General features: G+C 45.2%; 1 long non-coding RNA gene and 1 pseudogene across 8 annotated transcripts in view; both read right to left on the bottom strand.

The window, feature by feature from the left end:
• The window catches only part of LOC135069678 (uncharacterized), a 100,645-nt gene that overhangs the window by 44,635 nt on the left and 30,441 nt on the right, over positions 1-25,569 (bottom strand). The window lies entirely within an intron of this gene.
• On the bottom strand, positions 14,136-14,254 carry LOC134934762 (5S ribosomal RNA; annotated as a pseudogene).

Here is a 25,569-nt window from a genome sequence, read left to right on the forward strand (position 1 = left end):
TTCAATGGTGAGAGAATCATATGCAGTGACAGTAGACGACATGTCAGTAATCGTTGGCAGGTCCTTCAGTCCGGACCAGATGTCAGCACTCGCTCCAGACTGCCCTGCATCACCGCCAGCGGGTGGGCTCGGAATTCTTAGCCTTTTCCTCGCACCCCCAGTTGCGGGAGAACGTGAAGGAGGAGCTGTTGACGGGTCACGTTCCGCTTGACTTGACAATTTTCTCACCAGCAGGTCTTTGAACCTCTGCAGACTTGTGTCTGCCGGAAAGAGAGATACAACGTAGGTTTTAAATCTAGGATCGAGCACGGTGGCCAAAATGTAGTGCTCTGATTTCAACAGATTGACCACCCGTGAATCCTGGTTAAGCGAATTAAGGGCTCCATCCACAAGTCCCACATGCCTAGCGGAATCGCTCTGTTTTAGCTCCTCCTTCAATGTCTTCAGCTTCTTCTGCAAAAGCCTGATGAGGAGAATGACCTGACTCAGGCTGGCAGTGTCTGAACTGACTTCACGTGTGGCAAGTTCAAAGGGTTGCAGAACCTTGCACAACGTTGAAATCATTCTCCACTGCGCTTGAGTCAGGTGCATTCCACCTCCTTTGCCTATATCGTGGCCAGATGTATAGGCTTGAATGGCCTTTTGCTGCTCCTCCATCCTCTGAAGCATATAGAGGGTTGAATTCCACCTCGTTACTACCTCTTGTTTCAGATGATGGCAGGGCAGGTTCAGGTATGTTTGGTGGTGCTCCAGTCTTCTGTACGCGGTGCCTGAACGCCGAAAGTGGGCCGCAATTCTTCGGGCCACCGACAGCATCTCTTGCACGCCCCTGTCGTTTTTTAAATAATTCTGCACCACCAAATTCAAGGTATGTGCAAAACATGGGACGTGCTGGAATTTGCCCAGATGTAATGCACGCACAATATTGCTGGCGTTGTCCGATGTCACAAATCCCCAGGAGAGTCCAATTGGGGTAAGCCATTCTGCGATGATCTTCCTCAGTTGCCGTAAGAGGTTTTTAGCTGTGTGCCTATTCTGGAAAGCGGTGATACAAAGCGTAGCCTGCCTAGGAATGAGTTGGCGTTTGCGAGATGCTGCTACTGGTGCCGCCGCTGCTGTTCTTGCAGCGGGAGGCAATACATCTACCCAATGGGCTGTCACAGTCATATAGTCCTGAGTCTGCCCTGCTCCACTTGTCCACATGTCCGTGGTTAAGTGGACATTTGGTACAACTGCATTTTTTAGGACACTGGTGACTCTTTTTCTGACATCTATGTACATTTACGGTATCGCCTGCCTAGAGAAATGGAACCTAGATGGTATTTGGTACCGGGGACACAGTACCTCAATCAAGTCTATAGTTGGCTCTGAATTAACGATGGATACCGGAACCACGTTTCTCACCGCCCAGGCTGCCAAGGCCTCAGTTATCCGCTTTGCAGCAGGATGACTGCTGTGATATTTCATCTTCCTCGCAAAGGACTGTTGTACAGTCAGTTGCTTACTGGAAGTAGTACAAGTGGTCTTCCGACTTCCCCTCTGGGATGCCGATCGACTCCCAGCAGCAACAACAGCAGCGCCAGCAGCAGTAGGCGTTACACTCAAGGATGCATCGGAGGAATCCCAGGCAGGAGAGGACTCGTCAGACTTGCCAGTGACATGGCCTGCAGGATTATTGGCTTTCCTGGGTAAGGAGGAAATTGACACTGAGGGAGTTGGTGGTGTGGTTTGCAGGAGCTTGGTTACAAGAGGAAGGGATTTAGTGGTCAGTGGACTGCTTCCGCTGTCACCCAAAGTTTTTGAACTTGTCACTGACTTATGATGAATGCGCTGCAGGTGACGTATAAGGGAGGATGTTCCGAGGTGGTTAACGTCCTTACCCCTACTTATTACAGCTTGACAAAGGCAACACACGGCTTGACACCTGTTGTCCGCATTTCTGTTGAAATAATTCCACACCGAAGAGCTGATTTTTTTTGTATTTTGACCAGGCATGTCAATGGCCATATTCGTCCCACGGACAACAGGTGTCTCCCCGGGTGCCTGACTTAAACAAACCACCTCACCATCAGAATCCTCCTTGTCAATTTCCTCCCCAGCGCCAGCAACACCCATATCCTCATCCTGGTGTGCTTCAACACTGACATCTTCAATTTGACTATCAGGAACTGGACTGCGGGTGCTCCTTCCAGCACTTGCAGGGGGCGTGCAAATGGTGGAAGGCGCAAGCTCTTCCCGTCCAGTGTTGGGAAGGTCAGGCATCGCAACCGACACAATTGGACTCTCCTTGGGGATTTGTGATTTCGAAGAACGCACAGTTCTTTGCTGTGCTTTTGCCAGCTTAAGTCTTTTCTTTTTTCTAGCGAGAGGATGAGTGCTTCCATCCTCATTTGAAGCTGAACCACTAGCCATGAACATAGGCCAGGGCCTCAGCCGTTCCTTGCCACTCCGTGTCGTAAATGGCATATTGGCAAGTTTACGCTTCTCCTCAGACGCTTTTAATTTTGATTTTTGGGTCATTTTACTGAACTTTTGTGTTTTGGATTTTACATGCTCTCTACTATGACATTGGGCATCGGCCTTGGCAGACGACGTTGATGGCATTTCATCATCTCGGCCATGACTAGTGGCAGCAGCTTCAGCACGAGGTGGAAGTGGATCTTGATCTTTCCCTATTTTTTTAACCTCCACATTTTTGTTCTCCATATTTTAATGTGTGGAATTATATGCCAGTATCAATACTAGCAATGGCCTACTACTATATATACTGCGCACAACTAAAATGCACCACAGGTATACAATGTAGATGGATAGTATACTTAATGGATGACGAGTGATGACACAGAGGTAGGTACAGCAGTGGCCTACCGTACTGCTATATATAGTATACCGGTGGACACTGTCAGCAAACTGCTAAACTAGTCTAAAATGCACCACAGGTATACAATGTAGATGGATAGTATACTTAATGGATGACGAGTGACGACACAGAGGTAGGTACAGCAGTGGCCTACCGTACTGCTATATATAGTATACCGGTGGACACTGTCAGCAAACTGCTAAACTAGTCTAAAATGCACCACAGGTATACAATGTAGATGGATAGTATACTTAATGGATGACGAGTGACGACACAGAGGTAGGTACAGCAGTGGCCTACCGTACTGCTATATATAGTATACCGGTGGACACTGTCAGCAAACTGCTAAACTAGTCTAAAATGCACCACAGGTATACAATGTAGATGGATAGTATACTTAATGGATGACGAGTGACGACACAGAGGTAGGTACAGCAGTGGCCTACCGTACTGCTATATATAGTATACCGGTGGACACTGTCAGCAAACTGCTAAACTAGTCTAAAATGCACCACAGGTATACAATGTAGATGGATAGTATACTTAATGGATGACGAGTGACGACACAGAGGTAGGTACAGCAGTGGCCTACCGTACTGCTATATATAGTATACCGGTGGACACTGTCAGCAAACTGCTAAACTAGTCTAAAATGCACCACAGGTATACAATGTAGATGGATAGTATACTTAATGGATGACGAGTGACGACACAGAGGTAGGTACAGCAGTGGCCTACCGTACTGCTATATATAGTATACCGGTGGACACTGTCAGCAAACTGCTAAACTAGTCTAAAATGCACCACAGGTATACAATGTAGATGGATAGTATACTTAATGGATGACGAGTGACGACACAGAGGTAGGTACAGCAGTGGCCTACCGTACTGCTATATATAGTATACTGGTGGACACTGTCAGCAAACTGCTAAACTAGTCTAAAATGCACCACAGGTATACAATGTAGATGGATAGTATACTTAATGGATGACGAGTGACGACACAGAGGTAGGTACAGCAGTGGCCTACCGTACTGCTATATATAGTATACTGGTGGACACTGTCAGCAAACTGCTAAACTAGTCTAAAATGCACCACAGGTATATAATGTAGATGGATAGTATACTTAATGGATGACGAGTGACGACACAGAGGTAGGTACAGCAGTGGTCTACCGTACTGCTATATATAGTATACTGGTGGACACTGTCAGCAAACTGCTAAACTAAAATGCACCACAGGTATACAATGTAGATGGATAGTATACTTAATGGATGACGAGTGACGACACAGAGGTAGGTACAGCAGTGCACTCTGCACTGTACTCCTCCTATATAATATTAATTATACTGGTGGTCCCCAGTCCCCACAATAAAGCAGCAGACTGTGAGCACAGATATGGAGTGTTTTTCAGGCAGACAACGTATACTGGTGGTCACTGTCAGCAAAACTCTGCACTGTACTCCCCAGTGCCCACAATTAAGCAGTGTGAGCACTCAGCACAGATATATCATGCAGCACACTGAGCACAGATATGGTATGGAGCGTTTTTTTCAGGCAGAGAACGGATAAAAACTGGTGGTCACTTATCAGCAAAACTCTGCACTGTACTCCTAACAGCTGCTCCCCAATCCTCCCCACAATTAAGCAATAAAAAACAAACAAGAATCAACTGTCTTCTACAATAAACGGAGAGGACGCCAGCCACGTCCTCTCCCTATCATCTCCAATGCACGAGTGAAAATGGCGGCGACGCGCGGCTGCTTATATAGAATCCGAATCTCGCGAGAATCCGACAGCGGGATGATGACGTTCGGGCGCGCTCGGGTTAGCCGAGCAAGGCGGGAAGGTTCGAACCTGCCTCGGACCCGTGTAAAATGGGTGAAGTTCGGGGGGGTTCGGTTTCCGAGAAACCGAACCCGCTCATCACTAGACGTTACTACTTTTCTAGCCTGTATCAGGGTAGGAATAACCTTGTTCGGAATGCCCTTCCGAGCTAATATCTGGCGGTCAACCTCCATGCCATCAAACGTAGCCGTGGTAAGTCTTGATAAGCGAACGGCCCCTTCTGTAGCAGGTCCTCCCGAAGAGGAAGAGGTCTCGGCTCTTCCAGCAGTAGATCCAGAAGATCCACGTACCAAGCCCTTCTTGGCCAGTCCGGAGCAATGAGGATTGCCTGGACTCTTGTTCTCCTTAGGAGCTTTAGAACTCTTGGAATGAGTGGAAGTGGAGGAAACACGTACATCGACTGGAACACCCACGGAGTCACTAGGGCGTCAACCGCCACGGCTTGCGGGTCCCTCGACCTGGAACAACACCGCCGATGCTTCTTGTTGAGACGAGAGGTCATGATGTCTATTTGAGATACACCCCAAAGATCTGTTACCTCCGTGAACACCTCCGGATGGAGTCCCCACTCTCCTGGATGGAGATTGTGTCTGCTGAGGAAGTCCGCTTCCCAGTCGTCTACTCCCGGAATGAAGATTGCTGACAGCACCAACGCGTGTTTTTCTGCCCAGAGGATGATTCCTGTTACCTCTGACATTGCAGCTCTGCTCTTCGTTCTGCCCTGTCGGTTTATGTAAGCCACAGTCGTTACATTATCCGACTGCACTTGAATGGCTCGATCTCGCAGAAGATGGGCCGCTTGGAGAGGACCGTTGTAGATGGCTCTTTGTTCCAGAATGTTTATTGGAAGGCTGGATTCCAGGCCTGACCACCTTCCTTGGAAGGTTTCCCCCTGAGCGACTGCCCCCAGCGACTTGCATCTGTGGTCAGAAGGACCCAGTCCTGAATCCCGAACCTGCGGCCCTCCAGAAGGTGAGTCAGTTGCAGCCACCAGAGAAGTGAAAACCTGGCTTTCGGCGACAGACGTATTCTCTGGTGCATGTGTAGATGAGATCCCAATCACTTGTCCGGGAGATCCAGTTGGAAGGGCCGAGCATGAAACCTTCTGTACTGTAGAGCCTCATAAGAGGCCACCATCTTCCCCAGAAGGCGAATGCACTGATGAACCGAAACCCGGGATGGCTTCAGAACATCCCGGACCATTGTTTGTATCACCAACGCTTTCTCCTCCGGGAGAAACACCCTCTGCACTCCTGTGTCGAGGCTCATTCCCAGAAAAGACAACCTCCTGGTCGGCTCCAAATGTGATTTTGGAAGATTCAGGATCCAACCGTGTTCCCTGAGCAGATGAGTCGTGAGAACAATGGACTGCAACAACCTCTTCCTGCACGATGCCTTTATCAGCAGATCGGCCAGATATGGGATTATGTTCACCCCCTGTCTGCGGAGAACCATCATCTCTGCCATCACCTTGGTGAACACCCTCAGTGCTGTGGAGAGGACGAATGGCAGTGCCTGGAATTGATAGGGACTGTCTAACAGTGCAAATCTGAGATAAGCCTGGTGAGGCGGCCAAATCGGAATGTGGAGGTACGCATCCTTGATATCCAGGGATACCAGAAACTCCCCCTCCTCCAGACCTGAGATCACCGCTCTCAGAGACTCCATTTTGAACTTGAACTACCTTAGAAAGGGGTTTAGCGATTTCAAGTTCAAAATTGGCCTGACCGAACCATCCGGTTTCGGTGACATGAAAAGGTTCGAATAATAACCTTTGTTTTGCATATGAGGTGGAACTGGGACAATGACCTGTGACTTTTCCAATTTTTGGATGGCTTCCTGTAGGACAGCCCTGTCTGCCAGATGGCAAGCCTGATTTGAAGAAAGGGTGAGGTAGGAGTTCTTGAAACTCCAGTCTGTACCCCTGGGACACAATATCCTGTACCCAGAGATCCAGACCGGATGACACCCAGGTGTGGCTGAAACACCTGATTCTCGCCCCCACCAGGCCCTCCTCCAGGCTGTGCGGTCCACCGTCATGCTGAGGATTCTGATGTACCAGAAGCAGGCTTCTGTTCTTGGGAACCTGCAGTAGCAGTTTTATGGGGATTTTGCCCGACCTCCTCTAAAGAAGGTGAACAGATAGATTAGGTGCAATAGGATGCGCTAATTGTGAAAAAATAGCTTATATAATGTAGATTTCTCTTGTGTGCAATATTACAAATAAATTAATACTTCCCTTAATACTTCCTATATGCGTATACTCTTAAATTCATTCCACATGTAAAGAGATAGAAAAAAATGCATATAGTATAGTATATTTAAATAGGGCAAGATTTAATACAATAACGGTCGTAATATACAGTGTACATTTAAAAACACACATAAAATGCTGATTCAATTTGTGAATAACTTTTGCACCCAAATGGAGGGTGATAAAGGTGGAGGATTACCAGATGAAAGTATTCAGTGGGCGTTTCAGATGTAACCTTAGGGTAACTGGCTCCGGAACCGGGTCCCCTCGTCCACGTCCCAATCGTCTGGTCAGCCTTTCACCTGCTAATGGTTCAATGGATACTCCACTCTCCTGCTGCTACGCGTTTCGGGAATGTCCCTTCGTCAGGCAGTGAGAGTGAAGTGAACAAGACATCCTATTTATACCCACAACCCTTTTAACTTCCGGTTCAGGGGTCATACCTCCACAATAATTAATATGACTTAGAATGATATGGAATGTCCGATGGACATGATCAAAAATAAAAATAAACATTAAAAACAATGCTATACATAAAACATGAGTTGATTAAATAACGTTATCGTCACCGGAAGTGGTATTAATGTGACTTCCGGTCCGGACAGTGATAAATACTACTATGAAGACCTCAGAAATACCAAAGTTCAAAAGTATCTTTAAAGCTTCTATTCAAGTGTAATAGAAAACTTCTCAATCTATGGATGGATCGTACTTGATGAGTCCCGATCATGTGTAACGGGATGCCCAGCGTATAGCCTGCTGGAACGCACTTGGAGCGCACCTCTGTTTCCGGTGACGTACTTCCGGTTTTGCGGTGGAACGCACTTGGAGCGCTTGAGGGTTTCTTACGATGCACTTCCGGTCGCGGTCACCAACGTCGACGGATTTAAACCATACTTTGTGCATCTATTCAGTGTCTTTATGTTGTCCCAAGTATTCATACAGCTACATGGTCATTATTGTTCTTTGAAAAAACGGGAGGCATTACCATCCGCGGGGTGTATTAGGAAACACAGGATCTTTTGAGACACAGTACTTCCTGGATCCCAGTTCCATTTTGCTTGTGGGCAACATTGCCCATACTGCTGACTTAATGTAAATAACAATTAGAAATTTCATCAAAATGGTATAAAAAACATAACATATTTATAAGTGAAAGACTAAGAGCTATTCTAATGGTGAAAAGAAAAAGAAATGGTGGTTTAATTAAAATTTTACGATAGGAATGGAGAAAATTGAATTAAAGTTTAAAGGAACCATTTTAATTCAAAATCTGCGTTAAGTCCATGCGGGATAAGGCTCTTAACTTTATGGATCCATTTCATTTCATTTTTAGCCAAGCGTGTTGCTTCATCTCTATATCTCCAGTTGTTCTTGATATTTTCTATGGCTAAAAAGCGGATGATGTTATTGGTGGAGCAGTTGTGTACTTCTTTAAAATGATTCGATAGGGAATGTGTCGTTAGGCCCTTCTTAATATTTCGGAGGTGTTCACTTAGTCTAGTTTTCAGTGCTCTGCTTGTTCGGCCAATGTAAACCAGATTGCAACTACATTCAATTAAATAAACTACATTGGTGGTATGGCATGTCATGAATTGTTGTAGTTTATATCTGGTGTCCTTCACTGTGAATTCCTCATATTTGGATTTTTCCGATTTAATCTCTCGACAAGCCTGACATGTCCCACACCTGAAGAAGCCTTTATTTCTTATAGGATGATGGTCCTGGTATGGTAAGGCGCTTCTAGTGAGTTTATCCTTAAGATTCGGGGCTTTTCTATAGATAAAGCGTAATCATGAATATTATAAGAATGAGGGGAAGGATCCTTTTGCACATATGAAAGAAGATAATTCTATGGTTTCTGTATGCTCCATTATTGAAGATCATGAAGTTACCTCACCTATATCTGATCACGAAACGAATATCACCCATCGAGAAGACTGCCCCCGTTATACGAAAAAAGAAAGACCATCTAACCACATACAAAGATCAAGACTTCAGAATAAGACTCAGAGAAGATCATCACCTAACAATTACTAGGCAAGAGGTAACAACTTCAGAATGAAAGACTATTTAGAAGATATCTCGCCTGAGAGAGACGGAGACTTTATATACAGGAGTCCTAGAAAAGAGATAGAGAGAAGTAAGTGGGCATCACCAATAAGGAAAGATAGAATAGCAGGCAGAACCTTCAACAATAGGAATTATCAGTATCAAAGAAGTCCACAGCAATACAGAAACTGGAGAAGAAGATACCAAAATCATGATGACGAAGGAAATTATCGGAGAAACAAAAAAGACAATAGAGAGGAGACCATGTTGAGGACTAACTACAAAAGACAAGATGACTATGTCCATTTTTTAGAGAGACGCCAATACCCGAAATATCAAAGATAAGAAAACGGGGAAAGCGAGGTGGAATAAAAAAGAAGAAAAAAACCACAAAAAAACCCAAAGTCATTAATTCAATCTCGACAATTAAAGAAAATGAGCCAATTGAAACAACACAAGGAAAAATCTTCAATTTAAGCGACAGGAATCTCACCGATATAGAAGAAAAACTGTTATTAAAGGGACTGAAATACGCACCAACCAATAAGCCTTCTCCCTTTGATGTATACATTGATGTGGAAAAGTTCGTTAGAAAACTTACAGTTAAAAAATTCTTCTTAACAAAAAATCCTGCGGACCTAAAAGAGATGGACAGTACGAAAGAACAATTCAAGAAAAAATCAACCTTTTACCCAAAATACCTGAAGGGAAGTCTAGTGGATAGCTTCCAAAAATCAGTTCTGGAAGATATGGAAAGGCTGGATAAAACTAAAATAAAGAAGTGGAACTTGTCAAAAAAGGAACGTCTGGCATTGAAGACGCTTCAGAAAGATGATAGCATTGTGATCAAACCGTGCGATAAAGGGGGAGGAGTGGCCGTACTAAATAAGGCAGACTATAAGAAAGAGATCTATCGTCAACTAGATGATGGGGGCACATACTCAAAATTAAGAAGCGACCCTACCAACAGAATAAAAAATGCTCTTAATCAACTTCTAAAGGCACATCTAGATAAAAAAACAATTACTGAGAAAGAATTTGAGTACCTTAACGTTTTAGATCCAGCGACACCAACCATCTACGTGCTTCCGAAGGTACATAAGAATCCAACGAATCCACCAGGAAGACCAATCGTGGCAGGGGTGGGTAGCCTAACGGCCAACCTCTCGGAATTTATTGATGCCCACCTACAACCACTGGTAACAAAGACGGATTTCCATCTTAAGGACACAACCGACATACTTCGGAAGATTAGTGCATTGGAATGGTCTGAGGAAATGTGGATGGCAACGGCCGATGTGGAAGCACTATACACTAATATACCACACGAGAAGGGAGTAGAAGCTGTCAAGTATTATCTAGACAAGACAGAGTATTCGGAGGATAAAAAAGAATTTTTGTTGGAAGGAATAAGATTTATACTTAAAAATAATTATTTCTACTTCGATGGGACATATTACAACCAACTCATCGGAACCGCAATGGGGACAAAATTCGCCCCAAGCTTTGCGAATTTATTTATGTCCTATTGGGAAGAAAAAAACATCAAAGTGAATCCAACATTCGGAAACGAGCTTATTTTGTGGTACCGTTATATTGATGACATCATCCTTTTCTGGAAAGGCAATAAAGAAACCTTGGATACTTTCGCAGAAGAATTAAATTCTAATGATTTGAACATCAAATTAAGTGTTACCATCAGCCAAACGGAATTAAGCTTCTTGGATCTGTCACTATACATCGCAGACGGTAAATTGGAGACCAAATGCTTTAAAAAACCGACAGACGCCAATAATTATATTGCAACAACTAGCGAACATCATTTTAACTGGCTTACTAGCGTCCCCAAAAGTCAATTCTTAAGACTTAGACGGAATTGCAGTAAAAAAACAGTGTGTGAAGAACAAATAGACACCATGAAAACGGGTTTTATAAAAAAGGGCTATGATGTGAATAAGCTAGAGAGATTTAAGAACGAAGCCCTCCAAAAAGATCGAACTGAACTCCTAGAGGAGAAGGAGAAAAAGGGAAAAGAAAAGGATGAAAAAAACTCAATTTGCCTTTATCACTCAATATAACAGCCAACACAAGAAAATGGAATCCATTGTACGAAGACACTGGCATCTACTACTTAAAGATCCAGTCTTAAAAGGAGTACTACCACAATTACCACGCTTTATCTATAGAAAAGCCCCGAATCTTAAGGATAAACTCACTAGAAGCGCCTTACCATACCAGGACCATCATCCTATAAGAAATAAAGGCTTCTTCAGGTGTGGGACGTGTCAGGCTTGTCGAGAGATTAAATCGGAAAAATCCAAATATGAGGAATTCACAGTGAAGGACACCAGATATAAACTACAACAATTCATGACATGCCATACCACCAATGTAGTTTATTTAATTGAATGTAGTTGCAATCTGGTTTACATTGGCCGAACAAGCAGAGCACTGAAAACTAGACTAAGTGAACACCTCCGAAATATTAAGAAGGGCCTAACGACACATTCCCTATCGAATCATTTTAAAGAAGTACACAACTGCTCCACCAATAACATCATCCGCTTTTTAGCCATAGAAAATATCAAGAACAACTGGAGATATAGAGATGAAGCAACACGCTTGGCTAAAAATGAAATGAAATGGATCCATAAAGTTAAGAGCCTTATCCCGCATGGACTTAACGCAGATTTTGAATTAAAATGGTTCCTTTAAACTTTAATTCAATTTTCTCCATTCCTATCGTAAAATTTTAATTAAACCACCATTTCTTTTTCTTTTCACCATTAGAATAGCTCTTAGTCTTTCACTTATAAATATGTTATGTTTTTTATACCATTTTGATGAAATTTCTAATTGTTATTTACATTAAGTCAGCAGTATGGGCAATGTTGCCCACAAGCAAAATGGAACTGGGATCCAGGAAGTACTGTGTCTCAAAAGATCCTGTGTTTCCTAATACACCCCGCGGATGGTAATGCCTCCCGTTTTTTTCAAAGAACAAAAATGACCATGTAGCTGTATGAATACTTGGGACAACATAAAGACACTGAATAGATGCACAAAGTATGGTTTAAATCCGTCGACGTTGGTGACCGCGACCGGAAGTGCATCGTAAGAAACCCTCAAGCGCTCCAAGTGCGTTCCACCGCAAAACCGGAAGTACGTCACCGGAAGCAGAGGTGCGCTCCAAGTGCGTTCCAGCAGGCTATACGCTGGGCATCCCGTTACACATGATCGGGACTCATCAAGTACGATCCATCCATAGATTGAGAAGTTTTCTATTACACTTGAATAGAAGCTTTAAAGATACTTTTGAACTTTGGTATTTCTGAGGTCTTCATAGTAGTATTTATCACTGTCCGGACCGGAAGTCACATTAATACCACTTCCGGTGACGATAACGTTATTTAATCAACTCATGTTTTATGTATAGCATTGTTTTTAATGTTTATTTTTATTTTTGATCATGTCCATCGGACATTCCATATCATTCTAAGTCATATTAATTATTGTGGAGGTATGACACCTGAACCGGAAGTTAAAAGGGTTGTGGGTATAAATAGGATGTCTTGTTCACTTCACTCTCACTGCCTGACGAAGGGACATTCCCGAAACGCGTAGCAGCAGGAGAGTGGAGTATCCATTGAACCATTAGCAGGTGAAAGGCTGACCAGACGATTGGGACGTGGACGAGGGGACCCGGTTCCGGAGCCAGTTACCCTAAGGTTACATCTGAAACGCCCACTGAATACTTTCATCTGGTAATCCTCCACCTTTATCACCCTCCATTTGGGTGCAAAAGTTATTCACAAATTGAATCAGCATTTTATGTGTGTTTTTAAATGTACACTGTATATTACGACCGTTATTGTATTAAATCTTGCCCTATTTAAATATACTATACTATATGCATTTTTTTCTATCTCTTTACATGTGGAATGAATTTAAGAGTATACGCATATAGGAAGTATTAAGGGAAGTATTAATTTATTTTTAATATTGCACACAAGAGAAATCTACATTATATAAGCTATTTTTTCACAATTAGCGCATCCTATTGCACCTAATCTATCTGTTCACCATTTTCACATTGGTATAAGGGAATACCACTGGTGCAAAGGGGAAGCTGCTTTTTGTTATTGGCGCCACATTCGTTCTCTGCACTACTTTTATACCACTCCTCTAAAGAAGGTGTTAGAAGGCTTGGTCCTCTTTATTTTAGCCGTACAAAAGGACTGCGCTGTAGAAGAAGAAAAAGTTTTCTTCGTAGCTGGCGAGGCTAAGGGAAGAAAAGGTGACTTACCCACGGTTGCCGTGGAAATCCACGCATCCAACGCCTCCCCAAATAGAGCCTGACCTGTGTAGGGTAGGTTCTCCACACCTCTCCTGGATTCCGCGTCGGCAGACCATTGGCGTAGCCAGAGTCCCCTGCGAGCCGAGACAGACATGGAAGATATCCCTGCAGCCATCGAACCCAGGTCTTTCATGGATTCCACCATAAATCCTGCAGAATCCTGTATGTTACGTAAAAACAATTCAACGTCACTTTTATCCATTGTATCCAAGTCCTCAAGCAACGCGCCTGACCACTTTACAATAGCTAACGAGGGAAGAGGAAAGAAAGCTCTTGTGTGGGCGCACTCTCATGAAAAGAAGAAAAATTCTTCAATTATGAAGATAATTAAAACATATATTTATTAATCAAGATTAAAATAATTACCCGTCTGCGATCCAAAAGGAAAGGAGTGTGAAATGAAGAGAGTGTGAGAAATTATTAAAATGTCCTGGTCTGTAAACCACAAGAGAGATATTAGAAAGGCTGCAGACACCTGATAGTCTGACACCGGTTTCTCCTGACCGGTACAGATGTTCTGTATTAATGGGACCCAGAGAGGAGGTCAGTGTTGAGTCTTAGAAGGACCACTTAAATTGGGTCAATACTGTGCACTTTGCTAGTCACCCGTTACTCCGTATAGTACATATTAGAATTGTTGATTTTTCGTTACCTGATGCTTATAGAGATGTAAAGAAAAAGATAAAGATAAGAAGAGGAAAAAAGCAATTAGTGGTGATACTGCTGTTGGTGTCCACCCTTCAAAAGAAGGGGAATAGTTCCTACTCTACAACACCGGGTATTCCCAGGGAGTCTCCTCTCAAGGTACTGACCCAGCCCGACGCTGTTTGGCTTCCAAGATCGGACGAGATCGGGCATTAGCAGCGTGGTATGATAGTAGAGAGGCTATCTACCAATGAGAGTGCACCTATATACGAATGATAGAATTGGGAGATTTAGAGAAAGATAAGACCATAAAATGTGTGGATCTGCTTTCCACGTTAGGCAAGGTAAAACAAGAGCCACACTGTGGCGTTGTACACCTTGGATCGTGGATGAGAGTCCACAGAGGAATAGGAAACACAGAGGAATAAGAATGGATTAAACCTAATTGGATACGGCTAGTGGTTGGTATCCGGGGGGAGATAACGAAAGCAAATCAAAAATATAGACAAAATATAGTCAAATGCACATTGTTTTTGTACGTGGACACCTATGAGTGCTGTAGCAGAAAATCAATACTTAGGCAAAAATCAAAACAAGCTTACATTGAGTATGCCACACTGCATAGGACTTTATAATCAGGCAGTGCAATAAGGAACAAAATTAATCTATAATCAGTAGGATTTGTAAGCTGTAATGTACACAGAAAAATCATGGGTACCTGGTCTACATTAGTTAATGATATGCCAAGTGAGGATAGGCGCATACAGAGATAATTAGCAATAGTAATTCAAACTTAAATTGAAAAATAAGGAGACAAAGATACTCATTGTGTCAACTCAGGAGACAGGTGGTGACACTAGGTCCTCCAATCAATACTTAGGCAAAAAAATCAAAACAAGCTTACATTGAATATGCCACACTGCATAAGACTATATAATCAGGCAGTGCAACAAGGAACAAAATTAACCTATAATCAGTAGGATTTGTAAGCTGTAATGTACACAGAAAATCCTGGGTACCTGGTCTACATTAGTTAATGATATGCCAAGTGAGGATAGGCGCATACAGAGATAATTAGCAATAGTAATTCAAACTTAAATTGAAAAATAAGGAGACAAAGATACTCATTGTGTCAACTCAGGAGACAGGTGGTGACACTAGGTCCTCCAATCAATACTTAGGCAAAAAAATCAAAACAAGCTTACATTGAATATGCCACACTGCATAAGACTATATAATCAGGCAGTGCAACAAGGAACAAAATTAACCTATAATCAGTAGGATTTGTAAGCTGTAATGTACACAGAAAATCCTGGGTACCTAGTATACAATGTGAATAATATGCCAAGTGAGGATAAGCGCATACAAAGATAATTAGCAAAAAGTAATTCAAACTTGAATTGAAAAATGAGGAGAAGAAGATACTCATTGTGTCAAATTCAGGAGACAGGTGGTGACACTAAGTCCTCCATGGGAAGGTCCCTCTGTAAAATCCGTGGAAAACGCGTTTCACCCTTTGGGCTTGTTCACTTCCGCCGCCATTACTGCAGATTCTCACATGTGGAATACAAACAGACTTACCCTCCAGTTTCAGACATGGGCGCAGCCATGTTTGTTTTGCATCACATGTTGTTTTCAGCCTATCCGCTGCAGTCCGGACTTTGTGTAATTATCCAGCCTATCCCTGCTCACCAGCTGGTATAAATATCCTGTTCCAGGGCTGGATAATCAACAGTGCTTTGGTTGTCAATCCTGCAAACATGTCTCTCCTGTTTGGTGAATTCTCAGCTTGACTTTCTAGGTATTCCAGCTCCTGTGATTCAGCTTCTCCAGAGAGACCGGCACCAATCACCATCCTGCAGTGCAGCCTGACTCCTGCAGTGTTCCAGCCCTGCTTCCTGGCTTCTACTGCTATCCTGATACCGGCTTCCGGCACAGGTTCTATCCTACCTCCAGCTTCCAGCGGTATCCTGGCATCATTATTGTTTCCAGCTATCTACAGCATCGCACTCTAGCTTCTGTGGTAAAGTGTCACTGGCTTCCAGCTTCCAGCGTGTCCCTCACATAGTTTTCAGCTTCCAGCAGTGATTGATCTTACCATCTGCCTACAGTGTTGCTGCATACCATCTCCAGCGGTATTCCTATATCACTCTGCACTACTGCATCGCTCTCTAGCTTCAAGGTACATTTGTCACTGGCTTCCAGTGTTCCATCGCTTCCAGCAGTGTTGGGTGTTACCATCTGTCTTCAGCGGTGCTTCATCTCATCTCCAACGATATTCATATATCGTCCCGCATACCATACCACACAACATCGGACCACAGTATCTACCGATGCTCACCATCAAACTGTTGCTCTACTGGTGAGTTCAGCGTATCTTTACTCACACCGGTTCCGTCCGGTAGTCTCTGGCAATCCTGTCTACATCATTTCAACCTCAGTGTATCAGTGCCTATTTCAAACTCCTGTTTACCACCTACTGTGCAGTACTTGCCATTCCTCATTCCAGCGGTTAACTGTGGCCACGGACTTTCCAAATCTGTATATTGGCAAAGGACTTTACCATCTTGTTCTACATAGCCACAATCTCAAATACCACTTGCATTCCCAGGAACTGTACTGCATTTTTATTCTGCACTCACTGTTGATGATTCTCATTGCCAAGAGTTATACTGTGTGTTCAATAAACTGTCTTATAATTTTACTCCGTTGTTGTGGTCACGCCTTTGGGTTCAAGGTATCTAATCATACTGCATGTCTAGGAAACTAATCTCACCTCCATGGTTCACCTACACACCAGCCCCTGCAACTGAGGCTTCCCCCAGTCAGCCTCAACCCTCAGTTGTGACATTCCTATTTCTTTCTATCCTTCTCAGGGAAGGGAAAAGCAATCAGAACCTTTCTTGGGATCTGGAATTTTTTCTCCGGGTTTTCCCAGGATTTTTCAAATATAGCATTTAATTATTTAGACGCTGGGAAGGTTAGCAAGGCTTTCTTATTATCCGTGAAGTAAGCTTCCTCAACCTGCTCAGGTGTTGTGCCAGCAATATTTAACACATCTCTAATGGCCTCAATCATCAACTGCACTCCTTTTGCAAGAGATGTCGCTCCCCCCCCCCCCCCCAAGCACATCCCCATCACCGTCTGCCGTGTCAGAATCGGTATCCGTGTCATCTTGTATAATCTGGGCAAGAGCAAGTTTTTGAGGATGTATGCTAGGGGCCCCAGAAGGAACAGAACCGGACCAAATCGCCATACAGTTCTGTAAAACCTGAGTTGCAATCTCAATCTGTGCTACCCTAAGAGAAATCTGAGAAATCATACCCTTAAGAGAGGCTAACCACTCAGGCTCCCTTGCAGGAATCTATGATAAAACAGTACAATCCTGATTACATGGAATGGGATGATCCTGAGAGGAATTATTCTCTGCAGCTTAGGACACAGAGTCCCTAGACATGGATTTTGGAGACAGCAAACACTCCACACACACACACACACACACACACACACACACACACACACACACACACACACACACGCACACACACACACACACACACACACACACACGGAAAGGACAGATACAGTTTCCCCCTAAGAATGCCAAGAGAGCCACAGAGATTGGAGCGAACCCACACACAGCACTTTTTTAGATAGAGGGAAGCCACTACCCAGCGCTTACTGTGCACCTTAATAGGCTACACAGCATTTACACAGCCTCCCCTCCCCCCCCACTACAACCCCCTGGTACCGTACAGGATAGCTGGAGTTGATTTGGAGGGACAGCTCTCCCTGTCATCATCTCACAGTGATCTGCAGCCAGGAAAAATGGCGCTGAACGCTGCTGGTTCCGCTCTGAGAAAATCCGCCCCCTTTCATGGCGCTGCTTCCCGCTCCGCTGTTCGTTTATACTGGCCTGAGGATTATGCTGTCATAGGAACCGGGGCCCCTGACAGACTTCAATACCAGTGTAGGGTACGGCGCTGGCTCAGTGCGCCCCACACAGCACCGCACTAAGTACCGCTGAGCCTCCGGAGCGCAGTTAGTACTGCGCTCCCACCCTGTTGCCGCCATCTTCACACTGGCTCCCCACTTGCTTGGATAGCCGGTGACTCACTCGCCACTTGAATCTTCTGGCTCTGTAAGGGGGTGGCGGCATGCTGCGGGGGTGAGCGATCACCTGTGGCGGCGAACAATCAGTCCCCTCAGGAGATCAGTGTCCTGTCAGCAGAGATAGTGGCTCAGACCCCTCAGGGTGGACACTACTCCCCCCCCCCTTAGTCCCACGAAGCAAGGAGGCTGTTGCCAGCGGTTTCCCTGTGCATATACGCTAATAAAAAAATAAAACCAGGGAAACTCCTATGGAGCTCTACTAGCTGTGACTGGCTCCTCCAGGCACGTTTTCTAAACTGAGTCTGGTAGGAGGGGCATAGAGGTAGGAGCCAGCCCACACTCTCAAACTGCCAATGGCTCCTGGTGGACCCGTCTATACCCCATGGTACTAATGTGGACCCCAGCATCCTCTAGGACGTAAGAGAAAATAAGATTTTACTCACCGGTAAATCTATTTCTCGTAGTCCGTAGTGGATGCTGGGAACTCCGTAAGGACCATGGGGAATAGCGGGCTCCGAAGGAGGCTGGGCACTCAAGAAAGATTTATGACTACCTGGTGTGCACTGGCTCCTCCCACTATGACCCTCCTCCAAGCCTCAGTTAGGACACTGTGCCCGGACGAGCTGACATAATAAGGAAGGATTTTGAATCCCGGGTAAGACTCTTACCAGCCACACCAATCACACTGTACAACTCGTGATACAATACCCAGTTTAACAGTATGAAAACAACTGAGCTTCTCAACAGATGGCTCAACAATAACCCTTTAGTTAACAGTAACTATGTACAAGTATTGCAGACAATCCGCACTTGGGACGGGCGCCCAGCATCCACTACGGACTACGAGAAATAGATTTACCGGTGAGTAAAATCTTATTTTCTCTGACGTCCTAGTGGATGCTGGGAACTCCGTAAGGACCATGGGGATTATACCAAAGCTCCCAAACGGGCGGGAGAGTGCGGATGACTCTGCAGCACCGAATGAGAGAACTCCAGGTCCTCCTCAGCCAGGGTATCAAATTTGTAGAATTTTGCAAACGTGTTTGCCCCTGACCAAGTAGCAGCTCGGCAAAGTTGTAAAGCCGAGACCCCTCGGGCAGCCGCCCAAGATGAGCCCACCATCCTTGTGGAATGGGCTTTTACTGATTTAGGATGCGGCAGTCCAGCCGCAGAATGTGCCTGCTGAATTGTGCTACAAATCCAGCGAGCAATAGTCTGCTTAGAAGCAGGAGCACCCAGCTTGTTGGGTGCATACAGGATAAATAGCGAGTCAGTTTTCCTGACTCCAGCCGTCCTGGAAACATAAATTTTCAAGGCCCTGACTACGTCCAGTAACTTGGAGTCCTCCAAGTCCCTAGTAGCCGTAGGCACCACGATAGGTTGGTTTAAGTGAAAAGCTGATACCATCTTAGGAAGAAACTGGGGACGAGTCCTCAATTCTGCCCTATCCATATGGAAAATCAGATAAGGGCTTTTACATGATAAAGCCGCCAATTCTGACACTCGCCTGGCTGAAGCCAAGGCCAATAACATGACCACTTTCCACGTGAGATATTTTAGATCCACGGTTTTAAGTGGCTCAAACCAATGTGATTTTAAGAAACTCAACACCACGTTGAGATCCCAAGGTGCCACAGGGGGCACAAACGGGGGCTGAATATGCAGCACTCCTTTCACAAATGTCTGAACTTCAGGTACTGAAGCTAGTTCTTTTTGAAAGAAAATCGACAGAGCCGAGATCTGTACTTTAATGGAGCCTAGCTTTAGGCCCATATTCACTCCTGCTTGCAGGAAATGCAGAAATCGACCGAGCTGAAATTCCTCTGTTGGGGCCTGTTTTGCCTCGCACCATGCAACATATTTCCGCCATATGCGGTGATAATGCTTTGCTGTAACGTCTTTCCTGGCCTTAATAAGCGTAGGAATTACTTCTTCCGGAATACCCTTTTCCTTCAGGATCCGGTGTTCAACCGCCATGCCGTCAAACGCAGCCGCGGTAAGTCTTGGAACAGACAGGGCCCCTGCTGTAGCAGGTCCTGTCTGAGCGGTAGAGGCCACGGGTCCTCTGAGAGCATCTCTTGAAGTTCCGGGTACCACGCTCGTCTTGGCCAATCCGGAACCACGAGAATTGTGTTTACTCCTCGCCTTCTTATTATTCTCAATACCTTTGGTACGAGAGGCAGAGGAGGGAACACATAAACCGACTGGTACACCCACGGTGTCACTAGAGCGTCCACAGCTATCGCCTGAGGGTCCCTTGACCTGGCGCAATATCTTTTTAACTTTTTGTTGAGGCGGGACGCCATCATGTCCACCTGTGGTTTTTCCCAACGGTTTACCAGCATCTGGAAGACTTCTGGATGAAGTCCCCACTCTCCCGGGTGGAGGTCGTGTCTGCTGAGGAAGTCTGCTTCCCAGTTGTCCACTCCCGGAATGAACACTGCTGACAGTGCTAGTACATGATTCTCCGCCCAACGGAGAATTCTTGTGGCTTCTGCCATCGCCATCCTGCTTCTTGTGCCGCCCTGTCGATTTACATGGGCGACTGCCGTGATGTTGTCTGACTGGATCAGCACCGGCTGGTGTAGGAGCAGGGATTTTGCTTGACTTAGGGCATTGTAGATGGCCCTTAGTTCCAATATTTATGTGAAGGGAAGTCTCCTGACTCGACCATAGTCCTTGGAAGTTTCTTCCCTTTGTGACTGCCCCCCAGCCTCGAAGGCTGGCATCCGTGGTCACCAGGACCCAGTCCTGTATGCCGAACCTGCGGCCCTCTAGAAGATGGGCACTCTGCAGCAACCACAGTAGAGACACCCTGGTTCTTGGAGACAGGGTTATTAAGCGATGCATCTGAAGATGCGATCCGGACCACTGGTCCAACAGGTCCCACTGAAAGATTCTGGCATGGAACCTGCCGAAGGGAATTGCTTCGTAAGAAGCCACCATCTTTCCCAGGACCCGCGTGCAGCGATGCACTGATACCTGTTTTGGTTTCAGGAGGTGACAACTCCCTGGCTTTCTCCTCCGGGAGAAACACTTTTTTCTGGACTGTATCCAGAATCATACCCAGGAACAGTAGCCGTGTCGTCGGAACCAGCTGTGACTTTGGGATATTCAGAATCCAGCCGTGCTGGTGCAGCACCTCCTGAGATAGTGCTACTCCCACCAACAACTGTTCCTTGGACCTCGCTTTTATTAGGAGATCGTCCAAGTACGGGATAATTAAAACTCCCTTTTTTCGAAGGAGTATCATCATTTCCGCCATAACCTTGGTAAATACCCTCGGTGCCGTGGACAGTCCAAACGGCAGCGTCTGGAATTGGTAATGGCAATCCTGTACCACAAATCTGAGGTACTCCTGGTGAGGATGGTAAATGGGGACATGCAAGTAAGCATCCTTGATGTCCAGGGATACCATGTAATCCCCCTCGTCCAGGCTTGCAATAACCGCCCTGAGCGATTCCATCTTGAACTTGAATTTTTTTATGTATGTGTTCAAGGATTTCAAATTTAAAATGGGTCTCACCGAACCGTCCGGTTTCGGTACCACAAATAGTGTGGAATAGTAACCCCGGCCTTGTAGAAGTAGGGGTACCTTGATTATCACCTGCTGGGAATACAGCTTGTGAATAGCCGCTAGCACCGCCTCCCTGTCTGAGGGAGCAATCGGCAAGGCAGATTTTAGGAACCGATGGGGTGGAGACGCCTCGAATTCCAGTTTGTACCCCTGAGATACTATTTGAAGGATCCAGGGATCCACCTGTGAGCGAGCCCACTGATCGCTGAAATTCTTGAGGCGGCCCCCCACCGTACCTGGCTCCGCCTGTGGAGCCCCACCGTCATGCGGCGGACTTGGAAGAAGAAGCGGGGGAGGACTTTTGGTCCTGGGAACCTGCTGTTTGTTGCAGCCTTTTTCCCCTACCTCTGCCTCTGGACAGAAAAGACCCGCCTTTTCCACGCCTGTTTTTCTGGGTCCGAAAGGACTGAACCTGATAAAACGGCGCCTTCTTAGGCTGTGAGGGGACATGGGGTAAAAATGCTGACTTCCCAGACGTTGCTGTGGAAACTAGGTCCGAGAGACCATCCCCAAATAATTCCTCACCCTTATATGGCAACACTTCCATGTGCCTTTTAGAATCTGCATCTCCTGTCCACTGGCGAGTCCATAAGCTTCTCCTAGCAGAAATGGACAATGCACTTACTTTAGATGCCAGTCGGCAGATTTCCCTCTGTGCATCTCTCATATATAAGACTGAGTCTTTGATATGGTCTATGGTTAGCAGGATCGTGTCCCTGTCTAATGTGTCAATATTTTCTGACAGTTTATCTGACCACGCAGCGGCAGCACTGCACATCCAAGCTGACGCAATAGCTGGCCTAAGTATAATGCCTGAGTGTGTATATACAGACTTCAGGATCGCCTCCTGCTTTCTATCAGCAGGTTCCTTGAGGGCGGCCGTATCCGGAGATGGTAGTGCCACCTTTTTAGACAAACGTGTGAGCGCTTTATCCACCTTAGGAGGTGTTTCCCAACGTGACCTATCCTCTGGCGGGAAAGGGAACGCCATTAGTACCTTCTTAGGAATTACCAATTTTTTATCAGGGAAAGCCCACGCTTCTTCACATACTTCATTTAATTCATCTGATGGGGGAAAAACTACGGGTAGTTTTTTCTCCCCAAACATAATACCCTTTTTAGTGGTACCTGTATTTATATCAGAAATGTGTAACACCTCTTTCATTGCCTCAATCATGCAGTGAATGGCCTTAGTGGGCATCAGGTTAGACTCATCGTCGTCAACACTGGTGTCAGTATCCGTGTCGACATCTGGGTCTGCGGTCTGAGGTAGCGGGCGTTTTAGAGCCCCTGATGACCTGTGCGACGCCTGGACAGGCACGAGCTGAGAAGTCGGCTGTCCCACATTTGGCATGTCGTCAAATTTCTTATGTAAGGAGTCTATACGTGCACTCATTTCTTTCCATAAGCTCAACCACTCAGGTGTCTGCCCCGCAGGGGGTGACATCCCTTCTAAAGGCATCTGCTCCGTCTCCACATCATTATCCTCATCAAACATGTCGACACAGCTGTACCGACACACCGCACACACACAGGGAATGCTCCAACAGAGGACAGGACCCACAAAAGCCCTTTGGGGGGACAGAGTGAGAGTATGCCAGCACACACCAGAGCGCTATATAATGCAGGGACTAACTGAGTTATGTCCCCTATAGCTGCTTTTTTTATAATTGTATACTGCGCCTAAATTTAGTGCCCCCCCTCTCTTTTTTACCCTTTTCTGTAGTGTAGACTGCAGGGGAGAGCCAGGGAGCTTCCTTCCAGCGGAGCTGTGAGGGAAAAATGGCGCCAGTGTGCTGCAGGAGATAGCTCCGCCCCTTTTCCGCGGACTATTCTCCCGCTTTTTCCTATATTCTGGCAGGGGTATTTTCCACATATATAGCCTCTGGGGCTATATATTGTGGTATTTTTGCCAGCCAAGGTGTTATTATTGCTTCTCAGGGCGCCCCCCCCCAGCGCCCTGCACCCTCAGTGACCGGAGTGTGAAGTGTGTGTGAGGAGCAATGGCGCACAGCTGCAGTGCTGTGCGCTACCTTGGTGAAGACTGATGTCTTCTGCCGCCGATTTTCCGGACCTCTTCTTGCTTCTGGCTCTGTAAGGGGGACGGCGGCGCGGCTCCGGGACCGAACACCAAGGACTGGGCCTGCGGTCGATCCCTCTGGAGCTAATGGTGTCCAGTAGCCTAAGAAGCCCAAGCTGGCTGCAAGCAGGCAGGTTCGCTTCTTCTCCCCTTAGTCCCTCGCTGCAGTGAGCCTGTTGCCAGCAGGTCTCACTGAAAATAAAAAACCTAATTTCTATCTTTCTTTCTAAAGGCTCAGGAGAGCCCCTAGTGTGCATCCAACCTCGGCCGGGCACAAAATCTAACTGAGGCTTGGAGGAGGGTCATAGTGGGAGGAGCCAGTGCACACCAGGTAGTCATAAATCTTTCTAGAGTGCCCAGCCTCCTTCGGAGCCCGCTATTCCCCATGGTCCTTACGGAGTTCCCAGCATCCACTAGGACGTCAGAGAAAAGGGAATTAAAACTCATCCCGGCAACTATAGACCGGTAAGTTTGACATCAATAGTGTGGAAAATACTGGAAGGAATATTAAGGGATAGTATACTAGAGTACTTAGATACCTCCAAGGTTATTAATAGGCACCAAGATGGTTTTGTGAAGTATAGGTAATGTGAAACTAACTTAATAAGCTTCTACGAGAAAGTGAGTGACAATATTGATCAAGGTAAAGCAGCTGATGTGGTCTTTTTGGACTTTGCTAAGGCCTTTGACACAGGTCCACATAAGAGACTAATTTTCAAATTGAGAGAGCTTGGGGTGAAAAACACTATTTGTACTTGGGTAAGTAATTGGCTGTATAACAGAAAACAGCAAGTGGTGATAAATGGGATGTATTCTGAATGGGCCTCAGTGCTTAGTGGAATACCGCAGGGTTCAGTACTCGGGCCAATGCTGTTTAACATATTAATTAATGACCTGGGCAGGGACGAAACTAGGATTTTCGTCACCCGGGGCACGGCAGTAATTTACGCGCCCCCCTCTACACACACGAATTAAATAAATAAATACATAAAAAATAATAATAATAAATAAAAATACAAAAAATAAAATAAAATACAAATAAAATAAAAAAATTAAATAAAACATAATGATAAATAAAATTATATATATATATATATATATATATATATATCACACCCAGTCGGCGGCACTCACAGCTCCCTCAGCAGGGAATAAAACGAGACGGAGTCACGGAGCTTGTCAACGTTTCAATGTTATAAATACAACATTTTCATCAGGACATATGTCCTGATGAAAATGTTGTATTTATAACATTGAAACGTTGACAAGCTCCGTGACTCCGTCTCGTTTTATTCCCTGCTGAGGGAGCTGTGAGTGCCGCCGACTGGGTGTGATGTTTAAGGACATCCCTGCTGGGGATGTTACACGGAGGGCACCGGCTTTTTCCATTTCTATTATTTAGTATGGAGTGCTGCCGACCACTGCTAATTCTATATATATATATATATATATATATATATATATATATATCTATCCTGCATACAGAATGTACTAATAATCCAAATAGCATTGCTTCTTTTACATAAAATGTACCATTGTGCAGGTAGAAACATGAAGAATCAGGCATGGTTGTGGTATACATTACAGTAAGCTATGGAGATGGTAGCTTTATTGTGAGAAAAAGTGAATTAAAAATACTCCCACAGTACTGAGCTATCTAAGGACCCTAATAAGCAGCTGGAGGACTGTGTGCTACACTAGAGATTATGCAATTGCAGACCCCTTGAGTGCTGCAAGCACAGCTACAGGTATAAACAGTTTAGCAGGTAGAAAGCCCATATT

The sequence above is a fragment of the Pseudophryne corroboree genome, chromosome 1 (genome assembly GCF_028390025.1).
Source record: "Pseudophryne corroboree isolate aPseCor3 chromosome 1, aPseCor3.hap2, whole genome shotgun sequence".
Lineage (NCBI taxonomy): Eukaryota > Metazoa > Chordata > Amphibia > Anura > Myobatrachidae > Pseudophryne > Pseudophryne corroboree.